The sequence below is a fragment of the Erpetoichthys calabaricus genome, chromosome 1, assembly GCF_900747795.2.
Source record: "Erpetoichthys calabaricus chromosome 1, fErpCal1.3, whole genome shotgun sequence".
Taxonomy (NCBI): domain Eukaryota; kingdom Metazoa; phylum Chordata; class Cladistia; order Polypteriformes; family Polypteridae; genus Erpetoichthys; species Erpetoichthys calabaricus.
The window spans coordinates 336,264,231-336,286,814 of record NC_041394.2 but is presented as its reverse complement, the minus strand read 5'-3'; the positions used below and the strand labels follow the sequence as shown (position 1 = coordinate 336,286,814).

The window sequence follows — 22,584 nt, the reverse complement described above, 5'->3', positions numbered from 1 at the left end:
GGTCAGTTTACTTACCAGCATGTCTTTGAACAGTGGGAGGAAAGCCACGCAAACACAGTGAGAACATGCAGATTCCATGCAGGGATTAGCCTGGTGTCCTTACTGTGAGCCAGCAGTGCTATCATTACATCACCGTGGTGCCCTTGAAGGCAAGCTTCATTACAAAATATAACATCCCCAAGGTTCTATTTACCAACCACTAATATCTGTTATCAGAAATCACAGACTCTTTTTATCAGAATGGGTATCGGTGGCAAATGTCTCTCATCGGAAGGCTCTTCTAGGAGGCAATTAAGGGATATCAAGAGCATGGCACTATGGGAAAATACAATGAAGAGGGATCAGGTGCCACCTGGTGACTGTCATGTAACAGAAGCGGACACTGTATGTCTCCTCTCTGCTGTGAACCAACAAGCAGAAGATCACAACTTCTCAGCCGCTGAAGTGGCAAACCCTCACCACGGGGTGAGGACATAAAGGAAACCAAAAATAGAGCTCAAACTGTACTGATAGCAGATGGACTGTCACAAGAAATGAACATCTAAGAGAGAGCGCATGAGAAGACATATAGATGGATAGTAAATAGAAGACAATAAATGACCACACTTATTGAGATAAGGAGTACGATAGTGATGGCCCTTTCGGCAGAGGCTGACACTGCAGCGGAAAACCTTTCTGCAACATTTTGTGTGTGTTAAGCTTTTCAGTTACATTGCCTTTTGTCTAACTGCTCGAAGTAAGATGAGTTCATTCTAGTATGAAATCTTAAGGTCTCTCCGCACTTGGAATGAAGCGTCATGTCCCATTATATGGATCTCTTTGTAACAGAATATCACGTTATCAGCTATATGCTAAATATTCTCTTGTATATCCATACTCTATAAAGCCAAAGGGTTCTCAGCATTCTGTGACTGCAGTGCAAAGAAGCATGGAGTGGCCTAAAGATACCTACATTAAAATCCATGTCTTGTATGTTGGTGAAGTCTGAAGAACATTTGTGTACGAGTATATGTGTGATAAAGTCAAGTTTGGTGAAGATATTATGTGTCCCTGACAACATGAAGACGTTATCAGATCAAAGATTTCGCACACGCACTGATGCCAGTTAAAGCACATTTTCCTGATACCGGGGTAGGGAAAAATTCAGAGCCCCTTGTGTATTATGCGCATGTGCACAGGTCTCATACCGTAACTGTCCTGTTGTGAATATTATGTTCAACCAGTTAGCTGGTCACGCAACGCTTTGATAAGCAGGGACACATCCGCACTCGTATCACTTCTGTGGTTGCCAGTACTTCAGTCAAAACTCCTTTTTCCATGAGCAGGCTAATTTCTCCTTATTTTTAGATTTTTTTTTACACTGTGCTCTGAAACATTAAACCTTTTAAGTATTCTTTAATAATTTACACGCTTAAAAATAGAAATGTTGAAGAAAGTTTTTATCACTTGTTCAAATAAATTATGTTACAAGGTCAACATATTGTGACATCTTGCAATTTAATTTAAGGGTCTAAATTACATTTGGTGGGGTACACACATCTCTTGAAAATGATTTTTGGGCTGCTTAATGATTGTATAGTGGAGCAGGAGATGCACACCCAGAGGTCAGAGACAGAAAGAAGAGGAGTGGAAGGAAGGGCACTAAAGGAAAGGGAAGAGACTGCAAAAAAGAAACAGAGAGAAGGTGTGTGGAGAGAAAGAGAGATGAGGATTCAGAGTTCAAGAGTGAGGCATATAAGGAGTGAAGGGTCAGAGAATGATATTTATTTTATTTTAGGGGTGTAACCCAGCCACAGGGGATGCACAAACCAGTGTGTTTCTTCGTGCCGGTCCCAAGCCTGGATAAATGGGGAGGCTTACATCAGGAAGGGCATCCAGTGTAAAATTTTGCCAAATCAATTTGCGGACAACGATACAAATTTCCATACCGGATTGGATGAGCCCCGGGTTAACAATGGCCTCCACCAGTACTGTTAGTCAACAGGGTGCTGGCGGAAATTGGGCTACTGTTCGCTGAAGAAGAAGGAGAAGAAGAGGGGGCAGACTGTCCGGAAGGCAGGAGGAGAGGAGGAAGGTAAAGAGAGTGGAACTGAGGGTAGGAACTTTGAATGTTGGCAGTATGACTGATAAGGGGAGAGAGTTAGCCGATATGATGGAGAGAAGGAAGGTTGATATATTGTGCGTGCAAGAGACTAAATGGAAGGGGAGTAAGTCCAGGTGGATGATTCAAATTGTTCTATCATGGTGTGGATGGGAGGAGAAATGGAGTAGGGGTTATTCTGAAGGAACATTATGTCAAGAGTATTTGGGAGGTGAAAAGAGTGTTAGGCAGAGTAATGATTATGAAGCTGAAAATAGGAGGTGTGATGATGAATGCTGTTAGTGCATATGCACCGCAAGTTGGGTGTGCAATGGGTGAGAAAGAAGATTTTTGGAGTGTGTTGGATGAAGTGATGAACAGTGTACCCAAGGGACAGAAAGTGGTGATTGGAGCGGATTTCAATGGGCATGTTGGTGAAGGGAACAGTGGAGACAAGGAGGTGATGGGTAGGTATGGTGTGAAGAAGAGGAATGAAGAAGGTCAGAGGATAGTGGATTTTGCCAAAAGGATGGACATGGCTATGGTGAATACGTATTTTAAGAAGAGGGAGGAACATAGGGTTACGTACAAGAGTGGAAGAAGATGCACACAGGTAGATGACATCCTATGCAGAAGAGTTGATCCGGAAGAGACTGAAGACTGCAAAGACATGGCAGAGGAAAGTGTAGTTAAGCAGCACAGGATGGTGGTCTGTAGGATGATGTTGGAGATCAAGAAGAGGAAGAGAGTGAGGGTAGAGCCAAGGATCAAATAGTGGAAGTTGAAAAAGGAAGACTGCAAGGTTGAGTTTAAGGAGAAGGTGAGACAGGCACTGAGTGGTAGTGAAGAATTACCAGACATATGGGAAACTACAGCAGATGTAGTAAGGGTGACAGCAAGAAGGGTGCTTGGCGTGACGTCTGGAAAGAGGAAGGAGGAAAAGGAAACCTGGTGGTGGAATGGGGAAGTACAGGAGAGTATACAGAGGAAGAGGATGGCAAAGAAGATTTGGGATAGTCAGAGAGATGCAGAAAGTAGACAAGAGTATAAGGAGATAAGGCGCAAGGTGAAGAGAGAGGTGGTGAAGGCTAAAGAAAAGGCATATGATGAGTTGTATGAGAGGCTGGACACTAAGGATGGAGAAAAGGACCAGTGGGCTAGGCAGAGGGACTGAGCTGGCAAAGATGTGCAGCAAGTTAGGGTGATAAAGGATAAAGATGGAAACGCACTCACAAGCGAGTACTTTGAGAGGCTGATGTATGAAGAGAATGAGAGAGAGAAGAGGTTGGATGATGTGGAGATAGTGAATCACAAAATGCAATGGATTAGCAAGGAACAAGTAAGGACAGCTATGAAGAGGACGAAAAATGGAAAGGCTGTTGGTCCAGATGACATACCTATGGAAGCATGGAGGTGTTTAGGAGAGATGGCAGTGGAGTTTTTAACCAGATTGTTTAATGGAATCTTGGAAAGTGAGAGGATGCCTGAGGAGTGGAGAAGAAGTGTACTGATTGCCAACATTTAAGAATAAGGGGAATGTACAGGACTGTAGTAACTACAGGGGGATAAAATTGATGAGCCACAGAATGAAGTTATGGGAAAGAGTAGTGGAAGCTAGGTTAAGAAGTGAGGTGATGATTAGTGAGCAGCAGTATGGTTTCATGCCAAGAAAGAGCACCATAGATGCAGTGTTTGCTCTGAGGATGTTGATGGAGAAGTTTAAAGAAGGCCAGAAGGAGTTGCATTGCATCTTTGTGGACCTGGAGAAAGCATATGACAGGGTGCCTCGAGAGGAGTTGTGGTATTGTATGAGGAAGTCGGGAGTGGCAGAGAAGTAGGTAAGAGTTGTACAGGATATGTATGAGGGAAGTGTGACAGTGGTGAGGTCTGTGGTAGGAGTGACGGATGCATTCAAGGTGGAGGTGGGATTACATCAGGGATCGGCTCTGAGCCCTTTCTTAATTTGCAATGGTGATGGACAGGTTGACAGACGAGATTAGACAGGAGTCCCCATGGACTATGATGTTTGCTGATGACATTCTGATCTGTAATGAAAGTAGGGAGCAGGTTGAGGAGAACCTGGAGAGGTGGAGATATGCTGTAGAGAGGAGAGGAATGAAGGTCAGTAGGAACAAGACAGAATACATGTGTGTGAATGAGAGGGAGGTCAGTGGAATGGTGAGGATGCAGGGAGTAGAGTTGGTGAAGGTGAATGAGTTTAAGTACTTGGGATCAACAGTACAGAGTAATGGAGATTGTGGATGAGAGGTGAAAAAGAGAGTGCAGGCAGAGTGGAATGGGTGGAGAAGACTGTCAGGAGTGATTTATGACAGACGTGTATCAGCAAGTGAAAGGGAAGGTCTACAGGACGGTAGTGAGACCAGCTATGTTATATGGGTTGGAGACGGTGGCACTGACCAGAAAGCAGGAGACAGAGCTGGAGGTGGCAGAGTTAAAGATGATAAGATTTGCATTGGGTGTGATGAGGATGGACAGGATTAGAAATGAGGACATTAGAGGGTCAGCTCAAGTTGGACAGTTGGGAGACAAAGTCAGAGAGGGGAGATTGCGTTGATTTGGATATGTGCAGAGGAGAGATGCTGAGTATATTGGGAAAAGGATGTTAAGGATAGAGCTGCCAGGGAAGAGGAAAAACGGAAGGCCTAAGAGAAGGTTTATGGATGTGGTGAGAGAGAATATGCAGGTAATGGGGGTGACAGAGCAAGATGCGGAGGACAGAAAGATATGGAAGAAGATGATCCACTGTGGCAACCCCTAACGGTAGCAAGAAGAAGAAGAAGAAGAAGAAGAAGAAGAAGAAGAGGAAATTTGTAACAACAAACTCCAGGAGGGTAACCACTGTTTCTTCCATAAATCATCCTCTGTTCATCGGATGTCGGATGACATAATGTCCGGACATGAAGGCCTGATGCTGGATGGTTAAAGTGATGCAGGCTATGAAAGTGAGTCCCTTGTGGTTCATTCTAAATCACTTTGATAGGGGAGAGTTCTATATTGTAAGTTTGGCCTTTGTTTCAGTTTTCCTGGATTGATGGAAATGTTGCCTATCTTTGGATTTTGTACTGGGACTTGGTCACAATTGATTGCTTTTTAGGTAAATCTTTTTGCCTAGTTATATTTTTGAGCATTTTATTGTTTTTATTTCCATTGTTGTCAATAAATCCTTTAATAAAGATTATTTTTGTTCCCCTTTCTTACACACGCCAGGGGTTGATGGTAATGCCCTCACTAGTGGGCCATTTTGAATATCTTCTTGGAACTTTGCTGTTATTGAAGCCAAAACCTTATCTGGCCAATTGTAGGCCCAATCCAGCTGATGTAGTGTCAGTCAGGCTGCCTGGGAGTGAATCTTCTCTGGGCAGGCTAGTAAGGAGTGAGGCCTGCCTCTTGGTTCTGGTTTGGAGGTCTCACAACATTTTGCCATTTTTGGAGAAGGGTCTTGCTGCAGACCTCCAGAGCTCCATGATTCAAGAGCTCCACTAAAAAGCCAATTGGATTGCACATTTATGTCACTTGCATGGTTTACTCTACATCTGTTATTTTTTGACTTTGATAACCACCCCACCACAGTAATATTAATTGTATTGTAACCAGGGGTATCACATGACATCACTGCCAAATAATTCAAAGCGACAACTTCACCATTCAATTGGAGCTCTGGAGGTCTGCCGTTAGACTCCATTAGGCATTCTTGTGTGTGTGTGAATCACAACAGGTGCTTTAACCTTGTCTTGTAAGTTTAGTGGTCTCTTGACCACCCAGGGTTTTTTTTTGGGGGGGTGCTTGGATTATTTGTTTAGGATTTAATATTTTGAGTTGTGGAATTTGGCTTTCTCACAATTGATTAGTTTCAGTTGTTGTTTTGTTTTTCTCAGATCTTTAATTTTTTTGTTTAATCTTTAGGTTTGTAAGTTTTCTTGCTTTTTATGTTTAAATGTATACATTTAGAATGTGTATTTTTATATATGCTGTCAATAAATTAATTTCCATTTTGTAAGTTTTATTAATGCCACACCTCCTGACAATTCTTCCCCTCCCTGGGTGTAAATCTTAGAGGACTAAGCTTGGTTCCTATTATCACAGTGTTTGTAGATGGCAGGTCACCTCAGTTTCATGCTTCTACGATCCTTAGGTGCTGAGATATTCGAGAATGTCAAACTCAGCCGTTAGATGGACATTGAGCAGGCTGAGGTTACACTCACTGATAGGGTCACCTAAGTTTTAAATGTCTGACCCTGCTGTTGATAGATAGATAGATAGATAGATAGATAGATAGATAGATAGATAGATAGATAGATAGATAGATAGATAGATAGATAGATAGATAGATAGATAGATAGATAGATAGATAGATAGATAGATAGATAGATAGATAGATAGATAGATAGATAGATAGATAGATAGATAGATAGATAGATAGATGCTTTATTAATCCCAAGGGGAAATTCACAAGAGGCGTGCTTGTAGATTATAGTCCATCCCAAATACCTGCTTCCACAATCCCTTGCTTTTAACCAAATATTTGTTGAAGTTTAAATAACATTAATGAGAACTGAAACGATGACACCAATGGGTTTCTCATTAATAAACAGTCAAAACTAAACAATTATAAAAACAGTAAGAACAGTTAATCTACAACCCCACACACACCCACAAAATTTCCCCTTTTAAAAATGTTAAGAGAAAACGACCTGAGCAAAACGTAGGAGGGAAGTGCAGGCCAAATGTCCAAAGGTCCAAGTGGGAGAGCAAAAACTGTCAGAATCTCCACTACAGCTCGCCATTTTGTAATATTTGAAGATGAGGACCCATTGATCGCCGTCACTGAAAGTTCTAGGAGAGTAAGGTTGAAAAATAAGGCTTGTCAAGATGAAAAGGAGAGACAGAAACATCCGATTTCCAGCAAGAAGTTCAAAATGTCTCTTCAGCTTATTTTGTCTCAGACTCCGCTGCATAAAAGTACAAAGGAGATGAGAAGACCAATAAGATAACAAACTGAGGAAGGAAAATTATATTAGTGTGAAAAACAATAAAGAGAAATTCAGAGATAGACAACATGTCGTAGTAATGACCGTCATCCCCTGGGTGATTCAAACCCTCTAAGAGAGAACAGGCAGGAAGCCATTCATTCTCTTCAAAGAGGGAGCACTCCTGTCACAGGACATGGAAACAAGACACACACAGCATACCGTAACAAGAGGCCCAAAACTTTTCTGCTAGTTCAGCTCTTTTTATACACAAGTACAAGAGACAAAATGAGATTACTTACATCATACAAAGTTTCTTATCATCATTGAAAGCCTCCAGTTTCTATCTGGACAGAGGGCACATCAAGCCTTACTAAATTTTAAGTAAGCACATCCAGCAAATAAACATACAATTGTCCTGTAGACAGAGCATCACGTGTTTGCCTTGCCGTTGTCATCTCCTTCCTTTAGCAGCACAGAGACTGAAGGCAGCTTCCTTTTCCACTCTCTAAACACAACATGGCTCACTGCTGACAGCCTGACGTAGTTTGCTTCATCCTGTCTCAGCTCCCTTAGGTCACTTGAAAATCATTTTACATAGCATTAGCATTGTAAATTTTGTACTTCATTACTTTAAGATATAAATTTCAAACTTCAGAAATTTTAAAGTATCATAACAGGAAAAATTAATTACCACAAACCACAAAACTGAGTGCCCAAGTAAAGTCTGTTATTTGTTGCTTAAGTATGAATCCTTTCTCTTGTTCTTTCTTTCTCATATTTGTTCAAATATTTATTTCTCTCTCATATTCCTTTCTCTCTCATATTTCTTTTTAGATTCTATTTTATAACATTTCCTTATGACTTCATTAGTTCAAATTAACTCTAGTCAAGTCAAGTTGGGGAGTATGCACTGGTACAGTGCATTGCCACACCAACTATGCAATGAAACAACTCAGGATCCCGCTTGGCAAACCCCCCAGGCAGACACGCGGTCCAGTCCCACCTTCCGGAAATGACCCTCTATCTGCCGCAGCCAGGTGTTACATGTGCGATCCCTTGCCCTGGTCCAGCCACTCGGGTCCCCAACAATGAGGATCTTACAAGCTGGATCACCCTTTGGGAAATGCACCACATGGCCGTTGTGTCGTAACTGACGCTCCCTCACAATGCAGGTAATGTGCCTCATTCGGGACTCCATGAGCAACACAAAGTCAAACCAGTGGTACCCAAGGATTTTCCGGAGAGACACAGTACCAAAGGAGTCCAGTCTTCGTCTCAGGTAACTGGATAGCGTCCATGTCTCACAACCATATAGCAAGACCTTTTGTGACATCAGGAGCGCCACACACCCCTTTCCAGCGATCTCATGACCCCCCATGCTCTCTCAATCCATCTACTGACTTCATAGGAAGAGTCACCAGAGACATGAATGTCACTGCCGAGGTAAGTAAACCTCTCAACAAGGTCGACACTCTCTCCGCAAACAGGCACACTGCTGATGGCTGTGCCCAAGAGGTCATTAAAGGCCTGGATGTTGGTTTTTATCAGGACACTCACATGCGCAGACACTCAGACTCCTCGCTCAGTCTCTCGAGCGCCCTGATCAGAGCCTTCATTGACTCCGCTAAGATCACAGCATTGTCAGCAAAGTCAAGATCTGTGAATATTTCTTCACCAACAGATGCCCCACACCCACTAGACCCCACAACATTGCCCAACACCCAGTCCATACAAGCATTGAACAGAGTAGGAGCAAGAACACACCCCTGATGAACCCCAGAATCAACTGGGAAAAACACAGAGGTCCTGCCTCCACTCTGCACAACACTCACATTACTAGTGTACAGGCCAGCCATGATATCCAGCAACCTCGAGAGGATCCTGTGAACCCTCAGGATGTCCCACAGGGCAGCTCGATCAACTGATTTGAACGCTTTATGAAAATCGACAAAGGCTACAAAGAAACTCTGCCGATATTCGCGTTTGTGCCCCATGAGAACCCTCAGTGCCAGGATGTGGTCGATGGTAGACTTCTTAGGCATAAAATCAGACTTTTATTTTTTTTATTTTTTAATTTTTTATTTATTTAGTCCAAATGTCTAATTTTAATTATGTAGCTCTGCTGTACTACCTGTAATTAGTGGAGAGGATTGGTAGTGTGGCCAGCAGGGAGTGTTGCAGAGCCTCAAATTCCAAACACAACTATAGACACACAATTCCGGGTTCAAATATCATGATTTTATTCACAATACCTCAGATTATTTTCTCATGTTCTTGGCTCGGATGGCATAGTGGTTCCTTTACAGCCCGGTATAGGATAAAATAATGTCAGCCTCTCCCTTTGTCCTTCTGTTCTCCTCCGCTCTCCTCCTCCGGATGAGTGTTGTCCATCTCCTCTCCCAGCTTCTGAATTCCTGAGCCTCGTGGGGAGCTCTCTTTTAACTGCACACCTAGGGGGTACTCTCTGTGTTTAATTGAAACGCTTTCAGGTCAGACAGGACCACAATGGTCATTGTGTCATCACTATCCAAGATCTGACAGCCCGTACAGAATCTGACAGGGCAGAGCTATGGGACCACAACTCCCTTGCTACCCTGTGGGCATCCATATTGGGGACATCCAGGTGATGTGCTGCCACCAAGTGTACAGGAAGACCACTCTGTCCATAGCAGGCAGTCACCCACTGTCCTGTTCTTCCTCGTTCCCAAGTCCATCATGTGTGCCACTTGATGGCTGTTAGGACACCATCCCTGCTGTGGCCGCTGTCATGTCCTTCCACTTCCGAGTGCTAGTAGAGAAAGGAGATATTGTCGCTCCTTCCTTGAGCTTCTGCTATCAAGGCCTGCCACTCAGGTAAGGGAGCAGGAACCATACTGGCTGGGACGCTGATTCATCCCTCATAGTAGACTAAGAATGTATTTTTAGCTCAAATATATAATAATAATAATAATAAAATATATATACTATGAGGGACTTTCAAAAAGTTTCCGCACTTTAAATTTTCGTTGGAAGCGGTTAGGTGGGCAGAGTAGTAATTGGTGGTGTCAGAGTGTCATGTGACTAGTTCTGTCTGGCAAGCCGGCTGCCCTTGCAGTTTAGTATAAAAGTTGTCACCCTGTGGTGAAGATGGCTGCGAAACTTATAAATTGCACCAAAGGGGAACAGCGTTCTGTCATACGCTTTTTGTGGACAGAAGGTGTGCGGGGAGAACAAGCTCATCTCTGCATGTGTGCTCAGTATGGGGATGAAGTTCTCTCTCGTAGAGTCGTCTATGAGTGGATTGAAATGTTCGAAAAGAGCCGTAATAGTGTGACGGATGCAAAGAGCTCTGGACGCCCAGCTGCAGCCACGACCACGAGGAATGAAGAAAGAGCCCTGATGTGAAAGTAGCGGTGCATCAATGGCTACGCGCTCAACCAAAAAAAAAAAATGTTCCTGATGGCATTTAAAAAGTTAGTGCGACGCTGGGAAAACTGCATCGCAAAGGAAGGTGACTATGTAGAAAAGAGGTGAAATTTGTTTTTAAAATTTTTAATAAATACCCTTAAAAAAAGTGCGGAAACTTTTTGAACGTCCCTCGTAATATCAAAAACTGTATTGTCTTAGATGTGCTGTTTCTAGAGGTCAGACTACTGAGGCTTTCAGTTTTAGAAGTAATTTGTGCACAATTCTTGCAAAGACTCCTCATATTTACTACTTGATCTGTAATATTTTGTTGGCTTGAATACTGTCCTGTATGTTTGCTTATTCGGTCCACTAACTAACACGGGCTTTTTAATTTTAGACAGGAAAGCCTCAGATTGTGAACCCTCACCAGCACAGTGACCGAGGCACATCAGTACATCAAATCATGAAAGAGGAATGTTGTTCCATGTTGCAAAATAACATTTACTTTCTTACGTTACTGTGCTTTGTTGTTAGATTTTGAAAGAACCAAATTCTTAATTTTAATCTAAAAGAAAACAAACGCGGGGAGAAAAATGAAGATGTCTGCATGTAAGTAAGAAGTTCAGATATACAGAGATTGTAACACAATGTCTACTGTATGTGTAATGTAAAAGAAAAAAATATGATGCTACATATAATGACAATTAAGTCAGGGAGTCTTTCAAAATCAACCAATAAACCATAGCAATTAATATATATATATATATATATATAGTGAAAGCCAGCCCGACCACAGACAGACAGACACCAGCATGTTCTCTAAACACAAGGGTTTATTAAATAAAATAAAGTCCACATGGCACACAGTGCTCCCAGCACCAATCACCCTCCTCACGGGCTTCTGTCTCAGTCTCCATGGGCTGCCTTTCCTCTCCTCACGGGAGGTTCGTCCTACTCCCACTCCCGACTCTCACTTCATGATTGTAGGTGGCCCCTTTTATTTCCACTCGGATGTGCTCCAGGTGCTTGATGATGTTCTTCCGGCAGCACTCCCTAGTGTGGCAGAAGTGCTGCCCTTGCACTATGGGTGATCCTGGAAGGTCCTTCCTCCACCATCCCGAGTGTGGTGGAAGTGTCGATCTCTGGGCTCCACGACACTCAGGGTGCCCCCTGGCGGTGGCCACAGGCCCCAGTGGGCTTGAGCCTCCTTCCTCCTTTCCCATGGTCCCCTCCACATCCAGGGTGGTTGCGCCCTCTTGGCCCAGGGGACGTATAGACCACCTCCTAGTCCTATATATATATATATATATATATATATATATATATATATATATATATATATATATATATATATATATATATATATATATATATATATAAATATATATATATATATATAAATATATATATATATATATATAATCATTTTACATAATGTGGCACACAATCATGGCTTGCCTGTACCTGAAGGGATGCGGCATGGTCAACATGACCCTAATCCACCAAATGATCAGCCAAATCGGACAGCATTACAACTTTTTTTAATGTCATTAGCAGAATGTAAAAACAGGCAATATAGGTGCAGCATTTATTTTTTAACCAATACTTTTATTGTAAGGTCAGTATCACATAGTACAGCCCTTATATTCCTTAGTTCACTGGCCACATCTCTTACAACATCCACTATTGCAATTTGTGACTCCAGAACAGTGTCCATCAGCAAACAGCCAGATGGTTGCCCAGCAGTTTCCGGGGCAAAGGTGTGCGAGCAGCCAGCGCCCAATGATGTGCTCGGCACAGCAGCACCATCACTGCCTGGAGTCACCTCATCAGCATTTGTAATACTGTCTGAAACGCCAAAGAACCTTTTGCCCAGCACAAACAACATACTGGGTTATCAGCTGGACCCCAGCAATCCAGGTTGGATGGGCTTGGAAGGACATCATACTCCAACTGAATCAGAAACTTAATTCTTGTTACTTCGTATTTCCAAAATTATGCCTGTGTGATCTTTTGGGCAATTATTTAACCCCAGTTGACCCAATCTCCTTGCTGGAGCATAGTCACTGCCCTGCTACATCATTCCTCTTCCACCTCCACAAGGATCTCCCCTTGGATCAGTTGACATATTGATTCAGTATTACATCAATAGTCAAAAAAAAAAAAACATTTCCTCATGTAATCTGAGGTTAACTTCCATGTTATGTCATAGCCATGGAGCAGTCACAGGAGTAATATTAAGGGAGGGTGCTTCTGTCAAAATGTCAATCAAAAATAATTGATAACTTGATTTCCCCTCCCCCTTTCCTCTGATTGGTGGATGTAAATGATGCCCCTGCCCCTTTCCTCTGATTGGTGGATGTAAATGGTGTGCCCTGCCCCCTGTCATGTGATTGGTGAATTCAAACCTGACCCCTCCCTAACCCCACCCAGACCCCACCTTAATCACACCCCATCCACCAGATTGGTCAGATTTAGGGGGGGGATAAAGGCCCAAAGGCCTACGCATGGGTACACTTGCTCCATTCATATAATAATACTTTTAACACTAGAATTACCAGAGCTTACGAAAAAACTCGTAGATCCGTTCCACCTTAAATCGCTTCGCACCTCTCCATCAGTGTCTTTTGTCCTGTAAAAGTATCGATAAGCAGCAAGCATCCTGCTATCACATCCCCCACTGCCGCTCAGTTTTAGAGTATAAAAACTGAGAGTATAAAACTGAATAAAAAAAAAACAAAGCTAACCTTTACAAGTATCATACATACACCGACTGTTACAGACTGAAATCAAATGTATGTTTTTATTCTAAAATAGTAAGAATAAGAGCAGCTTACTTCTCAAAACGGACTCATCTGGGATCGAACCTGTGAAGTTTTGATTACCAGTCAAAAGTTGATACGGTTGCGCCACTGAAACCGTCGTAGCAAATGTGTGTCAATGTCGCACCCTAATGCGGGTTCCTTTTCTGCAGTTATATTCTTGAATAGAAGCGCACTTGTTCTGTTATATTTGTACCTTTTGTGAAAGTGTTTATTTGATATTTGGAATTCAGGCTTCACACATTATACACTTCATGTCTACATTTTGTCAATTATTACTAAAACATGACAAACATTTCTGTTTTAACGATGTGTTTACATAGATTGATGTAGACCCCTGCGGTGGGTTGGCACCCTGCCCAGGATTGGTTCCCTGCCTTGTGCCCTGTGTTGGCTGGGATTGGCTCCAGCAGACCCCCGTGACCCTGTGTTCGGATTCAGCGGGTTGGAAAATGGATGGATGGATGGATGGATGTAGACCCAGAACACACATGAAATGCATGTGTTCCAAATAACGATATAGTATTTATAAAGGTGTCATTTTGCTTGACTTCTCACTCTATACAACTTCAAGCAACTGACACGCAGGTAAACAGACTTGAGCTGAGAAGACTGTGTGGCGATGGGGTTTGTGATAGCAGGCTGCTTGCTGCTTATCGACACTTTTACAGGACAAAAGACGCTGATGGAGAAGTGCAAAGTGATTTAAGGTGGGACGGATCTGCGAGTTTTTTCATAGGCTCTGGTAATTCCAGTGTTAAAGGTATATACACTAATTTCTATAAAATGTCTAAAAATACTATTAAAACCCAATAAATATTGTCCTATCTGTCCCTAATATGTAGTATTTAACTATTTCTAAAAGTTCCATTCATTTTTACTCAAATTTATTGATTTCGGGTACGGTTCAAGAGTAACGCCCCCTACTGGTCAATTTAAATCAGTACTCAGAATTTGGAATAAATTAGAAAATCAAAACCTAATATAAATGAACATTACAAGGACCTTAAAATTAGGGTTATAAAATATTCAAAATTTAGTTTAAAAAGGTATTAATAATTGTATATACATTTAACAAGGTAATCTCTTTTCTAAATAACACAAGGAGATCATGGGCCTGATTAATCATCTTCCGGATCCCTCTCCAAGGTAAAATTAGGGCTTTTAACAACTACATCAGATAACAAAAAAACAAAATAGACTGACAAATAAATACATTAAAGCAAGGAGAACCCTTAACCTCAGGGACCTGGGAAATAAATCTATTTTAGCCTCAGGGCCCCAATATAGTGGGGTTAAGGCAAGGGTAAAGGGAATGGGCAAGACAATCCAAAAAACTCAATCTGTTCAATCTATCCTGTATGTTGTTATTTTCTTCACCCAATATTCTAATAAGTCATGAGCAGATGTATGGGTCAACCGCTCAGGAAACTCATGATCCCTACTCAAAGAGAGCCTTGGGGCCAAGAGCACCTTCGTCATGTCGGCCCTTAACACCTACTCATTAAAACCAACTATATTTTTGTTTAAGTCCGAGTCTGAAGTGAAAGGAATCTGTGGCATATATAGCTGTGCTCCACGAAAGACAGTTTGAAAAAAAGTAAACAGGTGGGTCATACCAATCTGTGGTTTGTTATGAATTGAATAATGTCACAGTATCCTACTACTATAATAATCTTTGTGAGTCCCTTATAAATTGGACCTCCCTTCAAATATTGAATCAATTGTACTATTGTCATGTTATAAATAGTAATCAATTGAACATTTTCAAATAAAATTGAGGTCAAATTAGTTAATGTACTATCAGATATTATAACCACTGGATGATGGAACTGTGGACGCCACCCCATCAAATTATCATAGGAACACATCAATCCAAGAGGACTATCAGATTTGGCATCATCAACACATTCAGTGTTTTTAGATGTGCCAGTCATCATATTTTCCTCTTGTAGAGGTAGATGTACCTTTCCTATATTTGTGAGTTTTGTAGGTGAGTTCACCTTTTTAACGTTTTTATTCTTGTTTTTAGGCATGGGATCCAAAGCTCCATCATCGACAAAGATTGTAGACCACCAGTCAGGGTTTGTGTCAAGAGCAGTTTAGTGGATGCTGCATCTGCATTGCCCCCCTGGTCTGTCAAGACCTGTTTGTTGGCTGGCACCCCCCTCTCTGCCCCTTACTCCTGAGGCCCTTCATATCAAAAGAACAACCTTGCCATGAACCCAAGGCCTGATCGACATTTCCAGACATGTTCCTGCTCATACCCAGCCAACCAGGTCTCCCTTATGGCCACTCCTGCATATCCTCTCAACAGTGCTGGAGCATGTCCCTGCATCTATCTATTATTTTAATATTATCACATCTAGAGATTAAAACATCTATCTATCTAACCTTTGCTTTATAATTTGTTAAAAAGGAAAGCCTGTTCTATCTAAACCGCTTTTATTTGCTCTCTGTATGCCGCAGTTCAAGTGAAACAGCCTTCCCCATCTCACAGAAGGGCACGCTGACAGCCGCTGTGTGTTCATGTCTCAGTGTGTAGAGAGAGAGAGAGCAAAAATGTTCCTGCTGTTTGAATCTGGCCGGCCCTGCGCGTGCGCCCCGCAGCCTCTCCTTTGTTGAGAAAACAGACACTCGTTTTGTGGTTTTTAACTTTTGAAGGTAATGGATTGTAGGTATTGTGCGTAAAGCACAAGATAACTAGTTCAATATAAGCCTTTTAAAAATCACACAGCGGTAAATTCCCTTTTAAATCACGTTTGATATGTATAAAAATCTATCTATTTATCTAAAACAAACCCTTTTCTATCAAATACACCACATTTTAAATAATCAAGTACATTTATGTATGTATTTTCAGCTGAGCTAAGCATCCACGTTGCAGAAGCATTTTGCTTAACTTTCTAAAGGTGAGAGCTGTACCCATAGACAGAGTGAACGGGCACACTTGAATAACAAGCTACCAGAAGTGGGGATTGAACCCACGCGGGCATTTGCCCATTGGATCTTAAGTCCAACACTTTAACCACTCAACCATTCTGGGGGTAGAAAAAGGTGGTTTGATCAATCTTTACCACTCCATGAAAACTGTGATCATTCTTTCAGCTCCTTCAAAAACAGGTAGAGACTCATCTTCTCTTCCTACGCGAGACCCCAGAAGGGGCGACTCCCACTTCAGCAGCACACAGCTCAAACGTTATGTGAAATACTCGATGTAAGATTAGCTTTCCTTTTGCTGATATGTGTACTTGGGCAGCTGACACATACCGGTCTTTAACATAAGTTCATATCTTCCTGTTGTAAATGTAAAGCAGTCTTAAAATGGGTCAAAAGACACACATTTGATAAAAGAAATTACTTTCCTTATTATAAATTCTGCTTTAAAAAAATACCGCTCTTTTCGGTGTATATGTATGTTGTGGCAAGCGGCTGGGGGTGGTACCCAGCCGAGACGCTCAGGAGGACTGGAGAAGGGCTTACGCCTCCTCCAGACCTCAAGGGGGCGACCGCCCTGGTGGCTTTGGGGACCACGGGAACAGAGCTTAGAAGCTCAACCCTATAGGGGCCCATGATCACTGCCAGGGGCACCCGAATGCCTGTGGTGCTCTGACCCTCAGCACTTCCACCACACCCGGAAGTGCTGGGGGGAAGAAGACCAGGGACACCCGGAGTGCTTCCAGGTGCACAGCCGGCACTTCCGCCACACCAGTATTATAAAAGGGGATGCCTCCCTCCATTCGATGGCTGGAGTCGGGAGGAAGAGAGATAGAGATCGGGAGGAGTGGAGTGGAGTGGAGAGGAGTGGAGAGGAGAGGATGCAAACCTAGAGGAAGAGAGGCATTGTGAGGCTTGGACTTTGGGGGGTGAAAGTGGGTTGTGTGCTCTGTGTCACTTGTAAATATGAATAAACGTGTGTTGGGTGTTCAACCATCGGTGTCCGCCTGTCTGTGTCCGGGCTGCTTACCAAAGTACTATGGTACCCAGATGGGGGTGGTACCCAGCCGGGATGCCCAAGAAGACTGGAGGAGGGCTTGTGCCTCCTCCAGACCTCAAGGGAGCGACCGCCCTGGGGGCCACGGGTACAGAGCTGGGAAGCTCGACCCTGTATGGACGCGTGCTCACCACCAGGGGGCACCCCAATACCTGCAGGACCCTGGACCTCAGTGCTTCCGCCACACCCAGAAGTGCTGGGGGGAAAACAAGCAGGGACACCAAGAGTGCTTCCGGGGATACAGCTGGCACTTCCGCCACACTGGGGTGTGTCGGTGGGAGATTGCCGGGATCACACCTGGAGCACATCTGGGGGCTTATATAAAGGAGGATGACTTGAGTCGGGAGAGAAGAGTGGACGAGGTCTCTGGAGGAGAGAAGGAGGCAGTGTGAAGACAAAGACAGAGGCATTGTGTGTTGGCCAGCACTGTGGGGTATTGGGGTTTGAGAGCATTGTTGTATAGAGATGGAAGACCACAATAAACGTGTGTGGGGTAATTCTAACGTGTCTGCCTGTCTGTGTCCGCGTCAAGTTCCTCAATGTATATATAAGCGTTCAGCCAGACACCGACCCATTACACAGCTGCCTGCTTAAAATGGGTCAAAGGGCACACATTTGCTAAAACAAGTCACTCTCCTTATTATAAAGTCTGCTTTCAAAAAATCCATGCTGTTTTCGGTGTATATAAATCAGCGTTCAGACCGGTCCATTACACAGCTTGCCGTTAATACTGAAAGATGACTCCAAATCTTGTCGAAAGACAAAACGGTGCGTCTTCAATATCTTATTAGAACAATATTTTCTATTTATTTGTTTTTCATATTTACATGCTTCTATCTATCCATCTGAACTGGTCATGAAATGGGGTGACAAGGATTAAAATGTGCAGGGGATTAATTACGTGCATGAACGGAGTGTGGGGTTATTTGTGTATATGGATGGTTGTATAATGGAAAATTTGTTGTGACACATTAATAAAGGTTGTTTTAAAAACAAAAATCTATCTATCTATCTATCTATCTATCTATCTATCTATCTATCTATCTATCTATCTATCTATCTATCTATCTATCTATCTATCTATCTATCTATCTATCTATCTATCTATCTATCTATCTATCTATCATATAAATAGATGTTGCAAGACATTTGTTTGCATATGTACCGTTGCAGCGACATCTAGCCAGAGTTGCTATAAGGCTCACAGTGGTGAGAGGATTACCCTTGAAACTAATATCAGATCATTTTGTTTGAGCTTCTGTGTGCACTGGAAGAGGAAATGTTGTTTTAAAAAGTGCATGCATTTAATTTTCTAGACGACAACCCTTTATAATCCAAAACAGCTTCTCAAAGGGCTTCCCCTGATCTGTCCAGTCGCAGTATTTGTCATTTTAGGTTTCAGTTAATCAAAGAAACATAGGTTGTATACATAGCGCCGGATTTTGTAAAAAGATGTCTTTAACTGAGAAGGCCAAACTTTTTTTTCAGATCCCAGTCCTCCGGGTGTTTTAACGCAAGTGCTGGGTGGTTCAGAAAATCTATGAATCTACCAAAACTGGCAGAACCTACAGACCACGCAATCACCCCCACCCTCTGAGAGCAGCTTTCAGCATTCTCCTCTACCATCTGAGATCAGCCTTCAATCAAGTCTCCTGCATTCTCCTCCGCTATCACCGACACCCTCTGATTGTAGCCACTGTTCAATCCCCCCTGCAATCCCCTTTGCCATTAATGCCTCACTCCAACTACGGGCCTCGGTGAAGAATTCATCATTCACCCCGATATTCCCTTCGTCAGTACAACAAGCGGAGCCACCAGGAAAGACTGAAGCGGGCGCCCGTGGCTGTGGGCCTTCACTGGTTACTGGTTCGAATCGTAGAATCAGAGTCTCCTATGTACATTTCCAGACCCGAATTGAGGTTATATATGATACATATGTATGCTTTTTACACGATTCTGACCCAAGATTAAAGGATAGGTTTTATATTCCTTTTTCATTAAAATAACATTGACTGCAAATTGTTATATTCTGTGTTCATAACTGCAGCCTTTGATTAAATTTAGGTCATGCCTGAAAACGGGTATAGCGGCAGCAGCGGCACCAACCGTGAACAGCCTGGAGGGGCTAAAGGTAGGAAAAGACCATCTAATGAAAACCTGAGACTATTAAAAGAGATGTCTGATAACCTTGAATATTCTATAAAGCCCCCTAAAATCCCCACACCATCACAATCTCAGATTTTTCAAGCACCATCCCAAGTTACACAACCGGTCAACAAATTTGTTCCAGGTTCTAAATTCTGATGAAATAGCCGTCTTGAACGCTCTGCTGGAGCTATTGAGGAAAGCCTATTCTGAAGCCAGAACGTCTTCAGATCCAGATCCTTCACAAAAGCCTAGCGCCCTAAACACGATTGTAAAATCCCCACAACCTTCTATCTCAGGTACAAGTAGATCCCCAGTTCAAAACGTACCTGCTGACGACTTGATTATGTTGATAAAACCAGTAATACAACCTTCTACCTCAGGTACAAGTAAGGCCTGTTTTTCAACACTCACCTGTTGGATAATTCAGCCTTACATCCTCAGACAGGAGCCGGAGTGACTAATCCGTCTGGGGCAAACTTTAGTGTTGACGCTAACTCCCCACAGCCATCTACCTCTCATACGGCGAATCCTTCATCTCCAGAGCCGTCAGTAAGCTCCCTGCAGCCCTCTACCTCTAGATTAAATAATTTGTCAATAACCGAGCATCCAAAATTTGACAATATCGAGATTAGACACTGTTTCGATTTTTCAGAGGCCTACAAACTTGATCCATTTGCCGAAGTTTTTAATCATATACACAAAACACTTCAGCAAATATTAGACAGTTTTGTGAGCACTTTGAATCCTAAGGATCTAGTCCAGCTAGAATCACAGGACGATTCTTTCAGTCTCTGTGTTTTTTCCCTAACACTGCTGGTACACTTTTTGTTGAGGACTTTTTGAACCCAATTGAATTACTTCTCCAGAGTCACGCTACTATTTTTCGAGTCTGATGCTAATCGTTATCGTATAATGTTTTAAAGACTTTCCAAGAATTGGAACTATCGACCCCGGCAGGGGCCATTTTTATGCTGCAGTGATAGGTCAGATTATAAGATTTCAAAAATTCCTGTAGCACTTGCAGATAGGACCGAGTATTGTGGGAGCTGAAATATCTCCACATTTTGGTCTTCAGAGTTCGATTGAGTCTCTCAGCCACTGAAGCCTTTAATTCACTAGCAGTGGTAAAAAAGTTTTATCCTGTGTTTATTTAGCAAGCTTTGAAATTCCTGATTGAGAAACTCTTTACCACTATCGGTCTGAAGTTTGACAGGAACTCTACCTTCCTCTAAAATTTCTCGAAATTTTCAGAACCCTGACCCAGGCATATTTAGAAAGAATATCTACACAAGTCAATAAATTCTTATAACCTTGGTTATAGTCGGCCAGGTTTGTCATATCCGCAAGATCGATCTGTCATTGTCCCACTATATTGGAAACATACACCTTATTCCTTTTAAAACGGATTCTGGCCGGTTTATGTATCGTGTTGGTGTATTGCCCCGATAACCACTTGGACACCTCTTGATCACTAATATTGTGACCCGATTGCAAGAGAGCTCTTTTCAAGGATTCTTTACCCCCCAAGGACCCCGCGTTCTCAGAGTTATAATATGCTTTTTCGAAGACCTGCTCCATCGCCAGTGATAAACCAGACACGGACACAACTTATCAACTTAGAAAACATTTATTTAGCAGTCTGAGTTGTTCAGACTGGCATGGCATCCAGTTCAGAATTACCAGCAAGTTCTGACATATCAGCAAATTCCAGGTCATATTCACCCAAGGGGTTCTTACACACATCAGGATCAAGTTTACGCTTAGAAAACTCATGTGCAATACAGCAGGTTACAGAGTAGGAGTGTTCATCCATTTCATAAAATGACTGCATTATAGCATTATGAATAGAGTAGGTATTTTCAAGTTCATCAACGGACTTTTCAATCACCACATGTGTTTTGTGAAAGGTAGGGAAATGTTATAATATCCCAGAACTTTCATAGAGCGCTTTCAGAAGATCCTGAAGATTTTCCACAAGCCTTGGCTGAAACGACTGGCTGTGAAATATCAGGTTCACTGAGGCAAGAATGTCTTATCTGGCTGGGATGGTCCATCTCGCTGCCTTGACAGTCTTTTTTCTGGATGCGGTAGACAATAATGTCCAGCAGAGCCGTCAACAGCCCTTTAACAAGTTGCCGGGCCTTTTTCCATGTTTCAGGCAGCACACCATCAGGACAATCCGTATCTGTCTCAAAAAGTCTGCTCGACATCGGTTCCAGTGGAACTTCTCTATTCACCCATGGCTGCCCTGGAGCTAGTAAGATGTATCCATCTGATCACCATTAGCGGAGACAGGGGTAAGCATCACCGGTCCTAGAGACTGAAATAAACTGTCTACCTCAAAGACGCTGGACCAGAGACTGTAATCAGGCCGTAAACTTAAAAACAATGGGTCAGATTCTTGGTTGTCCTGAATACAGTTGATCTTGGCCTCCCTAGAGTTGGTAAGATTCAGGCTTTGGAGCTTCAGGCGGGATCCCTGACATTGTTACCCCGAGTCTATAGCATCCGATACGCAGAGAGCTTTAAAAACTTCAACGAGTTCTGAAATCGCATTGTCTTCGCTTTGATAACAGGCTTCTGAAATTGCATTGTCTTCGATCTGGCACCGGTTGATAACAGGCTAAGTATTTAGTGTAAAACGGGAGGGGCGCGGCTTAGAATAAAGGCGGGGTTTCCATTTCGTCATCGCTCGATTCTGTCGATGTTTTAGACCAGGGGTAGGCAACGTCGGTCCTGGAGTGCCACAGTATGTGCAGGTTTTTGTTCCAACCCAGTTCCTTAACGAGAACTCAATTATTGCTGATGAAGCACATATTGCTTAAGTGACATTTTAATGCTTCATTTTAGTGGTCTCGCTTGTTAAGGTCCTCCAACCTTAATTGCTTATTTCAATCTTAAACTGCTGCATTCAGTGTTTTAATTGCTCCTTATTAGCAATAAGATGTAAAAGACAAAGCAGCCAGCAGTTCTCCAGCTAGCTTTTTTCCAATTACATCTGTGTGTGTTCATCATGCACGGTTTGATTTAATAAAACACTTAATAGAAAAATGTGACAGACTGAAAATGATCTGTTTTAGGCTTCAAATCATTTGGATGATATCCTTGGAAAGGAAAAAAATCTACGATATAAAAGCCTTACATTGCACAGACTAACAAGCC

At 42.6% G+C, this 22,584-nt stretch overlaps 1 protein-coding gene and 1 non-coding gene across 4 annotated transcripts in view; one reads left to right on the top strand and one right to left on the bottom strand.

Moving 5' to 3' along the window:
• LOC114642262 (zona pellucida sperm-binding protein 3-like) overlaps positions 1–22,584 on the top strand; it is a 392,210-nt gene that overhangs the window by 254,803 nt on the left and 114,823 nt on the right. The gene's annotated exons all lie outside the window — the stretch shown is intronic.
• Positions 16,244–16,326, bottom strand: trnal-uaa (transfer RNA leucine (anticodon UAA)). The gene has a single exon. It is a non-coding gene; the product is annotated as a tRNA-Leu (tRNA).